This window comes from Prunus mume, linkage group LG3 (assembly GCF_029339155.1).
Source record: "Prunus mume cultivar Tortuosa linkage group LG3, ASM2933915v1, whole genome shotgun sequence".
In the NCBI taxonomy this organism is placed as follows: domain Eukaryota; kingdom Viridiplantae; phylum Streptophyta; class Magnoliopsida; order Rosales; family Rosaceae; genus Prunus; species Prunus mume.
This window is the reverse complement of record NC_142700.1, coordinates 22,220,434-22,231,810: the sequence shown is the minus strand read 5'-3', so window position 1 is coordinate 22,231,810 and position 11,377 is coordinate 22,220,434. Positions and strand designations below refer to the sequence as shown.

The 11,377-nt window shown below is 34.7% G+C and overlaps 1 long non-coding RNA gene across 1 annotated transcript; it reads left to right on the top strand.

Moving 5' to 3' along the window:
- The first annotated feature begins 1,387 nt into the window (after positions 1-1,387).
- Positions 1,388-3,097, top strand: LOC148919108 (uncharacterized). The gene is made up of 3 exons (XR_016125448.1): positions 1,388-2,301; positions 2,485-2,813; positions 3,005-3,097. It is a non-coding gene; the product is annotated as an uncharacterized LOC148919108 (long non-coding RNA).
- The last annotated feature ends 8,280 nt before the right edge of the window (positions 3,098-11,377 follow it).

The window sequence follows — 11,377 nt, the reverse complement described above, 5'->3', positions numbered from 1 at the left end:
TTTTCTTTCACTCAGAGTCAGTATGACTCCTCTCTTTTTCTACAACGGACATCCATAGGGATCGTTGTCCTCCTTGTTTATGTGGATGATATCGTCATCACCGGCTCTGACTTGGAGGCAATATTTGCAGTTCAGACTTTGTTGCATTCTACTTTCCACATGAAAGATCTTGGTCAGCTCACTTATTTCTTGGGTTTAGAGGTCCATCATCAACCTCATGGTCTCTTCTTTAATCAACACAAGTACAGTCAAGATCTGGTTCAGTTAGCCGGCCTTACCAACACTACTTCAGTTGACACCCCTATGGAACTTAATGTGAAATATCGACGTGACGACGGGGAGTTTCTTGAGGATCCTACTACCTATCGAAAGCTGGTTGGTAGTCTTATCTATCTAACCATCACCCGACCAGACATCTCTTATGCTGTTCACACTGTCAGCAAGTTCATGCAAGCCCCAAGGCATCACCATCTCTCTGCCGTTCGCCGCATCATTCGCTATATTCTAGGCACACCTAGTCGTGGCTTGTTCTTCTCTACAGGTTCTTCCCTTCAGCTCCAAGCCTATAGTGACGCTGATTGGGCCGGTTGCCCAGACACCAGGAGATCTACTACTGGCTGGTGTATGTTTCTTGGTGATGCCCTTATCTCTTGGAAATACAAGAAGCAAGACCACGTCTCTAAATCATCCACTGAGGTAGAGTATCGCGCCATGTCTGCTGCGTGCTCTGAGATCATTTGGCTGCATGGTCTCCTCACAGAGCTTGGGTTCAGTCCACTTCATCCTACTCCACCGCATGCTGACAACACAAGTGCCATCCAAATTGCAGCCAACCCCATCTATCATGAACGCACCAAGCACATCGAGGTTGACTGTCACTCAATCCGAGAAGCCTATGATCATCATGTTATCACCTTTCCACATGCCTCCACTACTCTGCAGATTGCCAATATCTTCACAAATCCATGCCACGTCAGCGCCATCATTTCCTCGTTGGCAAATTGATGCTTCTCGATTCACCAGCATCAATTTTAGGGGGGATGTCAAAGGAAATAACTACATGATTAATGCCAATAGATTGACAGCCAATTATACAGATTTACATATTTAAATACCAGCAGATTCTTTCCTTAATTAGGATATACTAGCTGTAGGCTATAATTAGATAAATGTATATATGGTAGGTTAGCTGATTTTAGGGGCTGAAGATGCTGTGTTCTTTCCTAATTAACTTGCATTCTGTACATATAATGGGCAATTCTTGATGAATACATACTTTTTCAGAAAGACTCTAAATTGTCATTAGTATCCTTTCTGATTAGAATAACCTACAAGTATATAACATTTATTTTCTTATATGGGTTGCTTCAAATTGCAGGATGTTAAGGAGCTGCAATATAAGAGGAACAATGCCTGAATATATCTCTAATATGACAAGTCTGAAACTTTTGTAATACTTCTATTTATTCATTCTCTGTACTTTTGCTTGAGGTTACATATACTCAGATTACTCAGATCATATGTATACCACTAGCACGCATGTAGTGTGCATACCTACATGTTTATTGCAACCTTTCCTCATTAATTTGTCTGTGCTTCTGAGGCTTCAACAGATAAATGTCTATGATTAAGAATATAGTGACTTGGTAGACAGATTATAACGCTACACGAAAGATAAGGCGAATTACACAATGGATAAGGTTATGTATACAAGTACTTTTTGGCTGAAGGTTCATGATTATAAGAAGGCCGGGGTATTGTATTGATGATGAGTGGTTAAGTCCAAAATTTTCTATCTTGCTGCTGTCTTTGAAATGTTGAATAATTTCCTCTCTGTTCTGCGCAAATTCAGTCATTCATGTACAAATTTTACCAAAATATTCTGATATTCTTTTTTCTTGGAATCTCTGTTAATAGAGAACTTTAAATTTGCATGCGGTATAATAGATCTTTCCTACAATAACTTTTCAGAGAACTCTGTCCCAACATGTCAAGACAACTTGTAAGATTAAATCTTTTTTTTTTTTTTTCTATATCTTCTTCTTTTCATTTACTTTGCTTGAGATTTACATATTTTGCGATCTTTGGCTATCTAAATATGTGAAAGTAACTAGGTTGTTGTTTTCATCAGTAATGTGTTCAAAAGTTTTTCCAGGCAGAGCAACTCGTAAGCTTCAAACTCAATGAGTTCCACAGGGAGTTTATTCATTTTTCCTCATTCATTGTTTGTAAGCTAATTATGCTTTTTTTGTATATATCAATGTAGGATTCTTAGCCATTGCCTCAATCCATGTTCAAAAGGTAACTAAATCTGTCGTAGAATATCTCAAGTGTATGTTCCTGTTTTCACATACAATGTTGTTTTGAGTCCATTTGTCTTCTAGCTTTTGTATGCTATTTTCTCTATAGAGCAGTATTCGGTGCATGTAAATTGTGGTGGATATCAGTAAGTATGAAATTATCTCACAAATTCCCCTTTTACAGTTCTGTTCATGGAAGATTTCCCTATGAGGTACTAAGACCTGACCATGTCCTAAGGACTCTGCTGCTGAGCCTGCCGTATTGAAAACTCGTAAGCTGCAAGTTACATATAAGTTGATGGTAACTAAAAAAATTTGCTTCAAGATTTAATTTCTCTGATGATGTTCTGGCTTAACAATATGAAACAAATTTTCTCAAATGGGGAGAAGGTCCATGTGGCAAAAACTCTTAGCAAGCTTGGATTGAAGGACTGTTTTGAAGGAGTTATATGTTTTGAGACTCTGAATCCCATCAGTGATAATGAAGACTCAAAGTCCACAAGCGGCAGAAAGGTTTTTGACCATTCTTGTTTATTTTGATCCTGCCAGGATTCTACTTTTTCTGCTTTGCCAGACCCTTAAAACACTTTTATCCTTCCAATTAACAATTATAATTCAAAATTATGCATGTAATTAACACTAATAATATTGTTTAATTTTGATTATTTATTAAAAGTCGCGGTGGATTTTGCATGCTATTTCAGGTCAGCTTCGGCTTTTATGAACTTGCTGCTGGCAGCACTGAAAATTGTGGCAGAGTACTACCCAGGACAGCTGTTCAGGCCTTCATTTTACATGTCTTTCTAGCTAGTATTTTGCTAGTCATGTCCTAGACTGGCCTTTCGTTGAAATTAGCATTCTCTCTTCATTTTATTATGTATTTTTGTTGCTAGTATTTTGCTTTTAGACAAGTACGGATCATATGTGGGGTTGGAAAATTTGTGATTTATGCAAGTGTTGGATATATAATTTGATATATGAAAATATTTAAATTTATGTGTTTTTTGATGTGCAATGGACAACAGTACATGATATTGTTCATAACAACCTTAATTTTGCACAAACAACAAAAGTTAAAATTTTAAAATAACAACAGCACTCATAAGACGCCTATAACTGGAAGTGGCATCATCATTATTGTATTATGTGATGTTGTAAGTTGGAAAAAGCATCAATGTAGTATAGAACTCTGATGTTGTAAACAACATTTAGCATCATAATTATTAAAACTACTGAAGTCATAGCATGTTTAGGCATTGGAGGTTAACAATTTTTTGGCACATGGAAGGCACTTTAGCATCAGTGTTTAGGACATAACTGATGCGGTAGATATATAAACGCAACGGATAATATCCGAAGCATATGACTATATAATAGGCATCAGTTCCCAATACATCGATAGGTAGGGGCCTTTAGCAACGAATATTATCCGAAGCTAAAGGTCAAATTTCGCATAGTGAAAATTGCAATTTGTTAAAACAAACATAATCATGTTAAAACATAAAATTGCAATTTGTTAAAACTATCCTACGACTTATCCCCACCCCTTCCAACACCAACTATGCTGCATTGCCCAATGGCCCCCTCCCCTACCCTCTGCAATCTCTTAATGCACCCTAATTCATCTCTCTCCATCTCTCTCTCTCTCTCTCTCTCTCTCTCTCTCCATCGAAGAAGAAGAATATTTAATATATGATTGTCTGCAATATTTATTTATGAAACAACATCTCCTACTCCAGCCATATTGCAAATACTCTCAATTCTTGTCAAAGATTACCATATGCCAAACAATATATCTGTCTTTTGATCACTCAATTCTTCAACAACCTACCCCAAAAGCTTTTTGATTCGGGAAAGGGAGAGAGATATATAAAGTAAGGTGTATGCAGAGGGTGGGGGAGGGAGCTACTCGGTAGTGGTGGATAATTGGTGTTGGAAGATGCATGAGTAAAAAATATATTTATCATTCTATTACTTTTAGAAATTTTAAGTTTTCTAGTTATAGAAAATTTACAGAAATACCCTTAAATTTAAAAGAAAGTTTAACAGAGTTAGCACTAGGTGGTACATTGCAACACAATGTAAAGTTTAGGTGGTTAATAATAAAAATTAAAAGTTTAGGTGGTAATTTTGCGCATGCCTAAAAGTTCATGTGGCATTTATGCAAAATTCCCATAATATACATATATACATGTATATTATTATTATAACATACCCATATATATTATATATTACAATATACATATATATATATGTATGTAGTATACACATATATATATATGTATGTAGTATACACATATATATTATAATATATGTATATACACCTATATACACATATATTATGTATGTATAATATATGTATATATATATTATATTATAATATACATATATACATGTATATTATTATTATAACATGCTCATATATATTATATATTATAATATATACACACACACATATATATATATGTTTGTATTCTTTATAATATATAATATTATTATAATATACATATATACATATATATATATGTATATATATATAGTTTTGAAAACATAAAAAAAATCTAGTCCTAGTCCAAGCATACACCAAACGCAGGATAAGTATTATCCAACTTAGACCAAGCCAAGACAGTCCCTAAGTATAGTCCACGCCAAGACAGTCCTTCAGAGAATTTGAGGGAGAGAAGGGAGAGGAGCTCTAGAGAGGTGTTTGAGAGCTTCCCCCTTGGGGTGTTTTTGTAAGCTTGGAGAACATCACTATTTATAGGCCTAAGGGAAGTAAAAATCTAATTTGAGTATTGTCTTTACCTACAACACTCACTTCACTAACTTTACTTAATTTCCTCACAAAAAACAATTAGCTCATGCATAAGTCATGCATGACAATGCACTGTAGTTTGATTGTAGGCCCCTTTTTGGGTTTGTTTCTCCATTCAGAAACTTTTGGAAAAATATGGATCTTGTAACTCTTTGTTGTATCTTTCCAACCATATGTAGTCCAGCTCAAGGAAAAATCTTAAAGGTTTTCAAATATCATTTTTGGCACAATAACGCAAATGCTGTCGAATTTCACTTTAAGTTGCTAAAACTTGTATAACTTATTCTAGAAGACTCGGAATCATGAACCCTAAAATGTTCCAGACACTAGACTTCCACATCTTTCCAATGATTTATGGCTCATTAGCTGGTTATTCCTGAGCATGTATTGTCCATTCTGGGAAGTTGACTGATATATAGACACAATTTGGAGCTAACTTACTCCAAAATGCCTTAAATGAGTCCCAAAGCTTAATACACTGAAACAAACACAGAAGAGATTAAAAGCATAAGTTTAACTAGAAAAACATAATGAAAGCATAAGTTAGAAGGGTACAAAATTATATACAATTATGCACTGATCATTGCTCCTACATAAAAAGCATAAGTTTACTATTCTTTTGAGGTAAACGCAAGTTCACTTAATTTTCGGGATAATAGCTATAATTATTTGGGCTTATGTAACTTGTTTATGATATCCAACTTGATCCAGTTCAACCCAACCAAGTCCGATTTGTCTCTCTCTTTTCCATACAACGTTATTAAAACCCACTCAAGCTCAAGCATTTACTTTTCTAGTTAGAGAACAACATCTTAGGTAAATGTCTCATGCGTTCCCCGATTGGACTGTGAGTATTTCAATACAAAAATAAATTTCTTTACTTAATTAAGTTGAATTTAATTTCCATGTTGTGTGGTTTAAACTGAAATTATTTTGTGTATTTATTATATATATGAATTGTACAGTTATGAATTAATTATATTATATAAGTGTTAATATCCATTTGATTGGGTTTTAATTTCTTATTATTGTTGTGGTCTTATAATTGCTTTCAATATCATTTCCATGCTGTTGGCATTTAAAGATTTGAGTACAGTTTTACGAGGACATTACTCGTAATTGATCTCATTTAAGAATTTTTGGAAAAGAGTAATAATGCCCTCTCTCTCTCCCTCCCATTTTAAAAATTTCTTCTAGGGACACACCCTAGATTTTTTTTTCTAAACAAACTCTAAACTCTCTCTGAAGGAGAAACTATGAGCTTGCACTGTAGCTACCGTCCCCCCTCTGGGGGTGGGTTGTAATACCCAAAAAAAAAAAAAGAAGTGGACTTTTGTATTTCAATGAAAAAATAAATAAATAATATTATGCTAAAGAATAAATATGGGTATTTTTTATCAAGTGATTTTGGATCGAGACTATTAGATTAAGTGTGTTTAATTTCAAGTCGGATAAAAATGTCTTTACGTAACATTTTGTGAATTTTTTCAAAGGATGTTTAAGAAATTGAGGTGAGACCATTATGATTCTTAAGTAGTACAATAGTAGTCGATGAAGGAAACATGCATTTAATGCTTAGGAAATGAACTTTAGCCACAACCTATACAACAAAAACATTCTAAATGGCGGATTCGTTTTGTTTATACTAATTGAGATAAACCCTTTTCATTTTAAATCAAGTATCTTAGCTTAGTCTCTTTGAACACAAATAGAAAAGGGAATAGATCTTTACCCTTGATGACCTTTTCTTGATTTCTCAAGAATGAACACCTTTATTGGAAATGCCTTTTGTTTCTCTTGATTTTGACTCCTTCACCTTAAGGCTCCAAGATTGGAGTCCTCTACCTCACCACACCAAATGCTCCTAGAGATGAAGAGAAGGCAATCAAGAAGTATGGATGTTAGTCTACTTCTTGATTGGACCAATTTTTGGTTTATGGAAGATGAGATACAAAGATGATCACTCATCAACCAAAATAGGAAACCAAAAATTCTAGTTAGGTTGTCTCCAACACTTGGCTTATATAGGACAACACAAAAGGCAATTGTGGGTATTTGGGGCTCCATTTGGTCTATGGGTGTCATCTTATGGCACTTATCCCTTGAGCGCAATAGCCTTTTGGGCTATTTTGTCCCTTTCCTTTTAAATCATATTTAAAAGCCCAATCCAATATTTATATATGTCAATATTAATTCAATAATTAATATTTTAATTATAATTTAACTATTAAATTATAATTATAGTCTTACTTAATTGACCCGGTTGAACTATTTGACTTTGATCAATTGCTCTGGTCAACATGTTGACTTTTGACAATTGACTTTGACATTTGATTATCAACCATTGACTTGTGTCTCCTCATTTTATTTCTCCTCATTTGTACCTCTAATCACATTCTTTGGGTATGCAAATCCGTAGGTTCCCTTTAACAAGGTAGTAGGTTAACTCAACTCCTCAGAGACGATACACGAATTAAATTCCAGAATTAAAATTTTCCTATTAATAAAGGTTAATTGAAACCTTTTAGGACATCCACAAACCATGGTTGTCGCCTAGCCGCAAGTCACGGTTATCCGAGCTAAATGAGATGTTGTGAAAGAACCTATTCAAATTGGAATGATCGTGCAATTGAATCATTCTATTATGTCAATACTCCTTATTTGCATTATTAGATCATGGAATATGATTGTCAATATCCTAATGTGAATCATTCCTTTTATATGATTATCCTGGTAAGATTTGAAGGTTTCTTTTTTCAAGTCTTATCCACTACTTTGTGCTGAGATTTGACCAATCATATCTTGGAGTATTCTCTCTCCTTTACTGAGAGTAGAGATTCATTGTTGTACATTCATTTGCTTCTATGACTCTATTGAGAATCCTGATAAGCACCTTTAAGCTATGCCTAATTCAGCATGATTGTATATTGCCCTCAAAGATTAACAATATAGCCACAAAACATCTATGATGCCTCAGGTCTAAGGATTAGTTTGCACCATTGCAATTTATGAGTTCCAGCTTGACATGTGAGTAAAGACTTCCATATGCTGTAACTCATGTGTTGGAGCGCGTTCAGTGTACTTGTTCTTCTACAAGCACCTACACACATATCAATGTGTCTCCACACTTAATAACTTGAGACCTTGCCATTCCCTACATATAGAGACGATACTGTGTGTACTGGTCTTTGAGGAATATTGGCGCCCAATCAATATTCCTATGACCAGGAACATATTCAGGATTTAGAGATGATGAGAAGTCTCCATGTATGCAATCTCATTACATAGCTCTTATATCCACTTGTGTATCCCTTGGACTATGGTTGTTCTACATATTGAAAGATAATATAAGATGATTTAATGTATAAAACAACATTTCTTGCCCATTGATAACATAATATGTTCTACCAAAGATGTCCTTAACTCTAACTAGCACATAATTAGTTGGCTTTAAGGGCATATTTCTAACAATCGACTCAACGAACACGTAGGAAATCATTTATGAATTTTGGGTCAAAATGACCAAAATATCCCATGTGTGAAAATTACCAAAATACCCTTTGTAGGCAAAAAAAAAAAAAAAAAAAAGAAAGAAAAAGAAAGAGGAATTTGCAACGTGTAGGTAAACCCATCCTTTCCCTTCATTCTTCCTCCCTTCCCCTATTTTTATTTTCCAAAATTGGATTATGATCTTCAATTAGAGGTGAGTTGTTCACCTATTAGAGATGAATCACCTAGTCTAGGCTAAGTGTAATGATTGTTTAAGCAAAGATAATATTGTGGGTAGAAGGAGATGGAAGTAGGGTGAGAAGGAGAAGGAAGAATAGGAAGAAGAAAGGAGAAATCTCTAAGGGTGAGTCAAATTTCGAATTTGTGATTTTTTTTAACTTCGTGTTTGTGTGATTCTAGTCCCTTAAAGAATATTTTGAGTTACTTGAGTGATATGGCAATTGAATTGGAAGAGTTTGAATTTTCATTTTCAGGTTGGTTGGATAGAGCAATGAGTGTTTATGATTTTGGTTCCATTTTGAGTTTTTGATGAGTTCTAATGATATGTGTGAAGTTTAAAAGAGTTTTAGAGGCCTTAGGAACAATCTGGGAGTGATAGATTGATTGAAAACAAAATCGAACCAAATCTGGGAAATTTCATTTTCTGGGAATTTACAGTCCAAGAGCCTCACTTTGACTCTCTTTTCCTCCCACTCCTTTACGTGTTTGAGGAAGCCATTTAATGGGTTTTAAACAAGACTTGTCAAGGAACAAAACATAATTCGTTTCATTGAATTTCGTTGAATTTTGATATATCAAACACATGTGCAAAATTTGGACAAAAATATGTTTTCTGTAGAAAACGAGCCACAAGTCCAATTTTGGAGTTAGTTTTCTCCTTCGTTTTAGCACCGTTTTGAGTATGGTTTATTAGGTTAGAAACTAGAAGGAGTAAACTTCAAAACACTATAAGTTTGCCCAATTTCTTTAAATTTAGATTGGTCAAAACGTCTCACGAAATTTGAGTTTTAGTTTGGAAAAACGAGAAATTTGCAGATTTTTTTTTTTTTTTAAGAAGATGATGAACAGTAACCGCAGCCAAGCCCACTCATATCTCTGGTGCTTGGCGGCTGTTCTGATAGCCTCCAACGCCATATTTTTAGTCCATTCAACTCGATTTCTCGATCCGAGTCCAATGGTATATGTTTTGAGTCAATCCGAGGTTGTGCAAAGTTTAAGTTGTTATGGGGCCCATGGGAACCAAATGGTAACTTTTGGATAACGGGTGTCGTTAGCCTTGTTTCAATGTTGACAGGGCATAGGACAAAGTTTTAGATTATTTAGGACGAGATTTGGCCGCTTTGGAACCCAGGTTGGTCCTAGGTGCATTTTTGTCATTTCAAACAAAATCTTTGAAATGCATAAGGTTGAGGGTGAGGTTTACTAGTCTTAGGTGAAATAAAGTGAAGACTGCTCAATAATAATTTGAATTTGAATTTGTTCAAGAATTGGATCAAAAGTATAGATTTGAAGGGTAAATTTGGTACTTTAGCTAGCTGGAAATGAGGTAGGGTTTCCCGATTTCCTGATGATTAGGCTGCGTTACTTTTAATTTGGGTGATTTTATATAGTACTATAAATATAAATATTATTATTGCTTTGCTCGGTGAATATTGATGTTATGTGAATATTATTATTGATGTTTCTTCGTGGATATTATTTGACGTCGGGTGATTATTATTATTCATGTGATTAAATCTGAAATATTATGGTTATTATCTGTATTATTATTCAACGAAGATAAATGATGTTTGGGTTGCATTACATATGTATCATAAATATAGTGGTGTTTGAGGTGTGTGTGTTGTTTGAGGTATATCTAAGGGGTGTGAGAAGGCCTTAGATATATCTAGAATATATTTAGGTGATGGGAGCAGGGCTTGGATATATTGAGGTGATGAGAGTAAGGCCTAATGAAAAGTGAAAATTGAGAAATTCGTAAACAAAAGAAAAATGAGTTAAGGGACGAATGAGCGCTAGTTCATATTTTAGGGTATTCGGAGCCATAGTGGTAAAACACATGGTATGAGACATGCATGCTTGTTGCCCTAAGATATGAATTAGTGATACTAGAAAGAAGTGAGTTCATGGCATCATCGCATATGCAAATTTATTTATTTGGTATGATTGAATAATTTATATATGTTGTGGTGTTTGATGCATGATACTTTGATTAACTGTGATAGCTGACCTTGAGGGATTTGACGGTACTCTACTGGGCATTAGAATGCTCATACACTAATAGATTATGCAATATTCAAGACGAAGTTTGAGGAAGCGGGTTTCAACTAAGTTGCTAGGCTTTTGTTGTTGATTTGTGTAATTAATGTTTATATGTAGTCAACCGTTTGATGAAGATCCCAGTGTGTATTTAACTACGAGCTACCGCGGCTCTGATTCTGCATTGTTAAGTAAATTTGTATTATTTGTGGCTCTATTTCTCATCATATCATAGTTATAGGATTTTATTCTTATGATTATGGTATGACTCACACCATGATTCGGGAATATTCCTTATTTTCTAATTGGGTCGTGACATGGGTGGCTTCCCCATCTTCCATCTTTCTCTCCTCATCTCCATTTCTCCTTTCTTAGTTTTCTTCCTCTCTCCTATTCTCTCCCCAAATTCGTTTAGATTTTGGGTCCTCTTACCTAGATCTATCTAGATCTTGTCTTTTGTTTGTTTGTTTGTTTGTGTGTTTGCTGTTGTAGG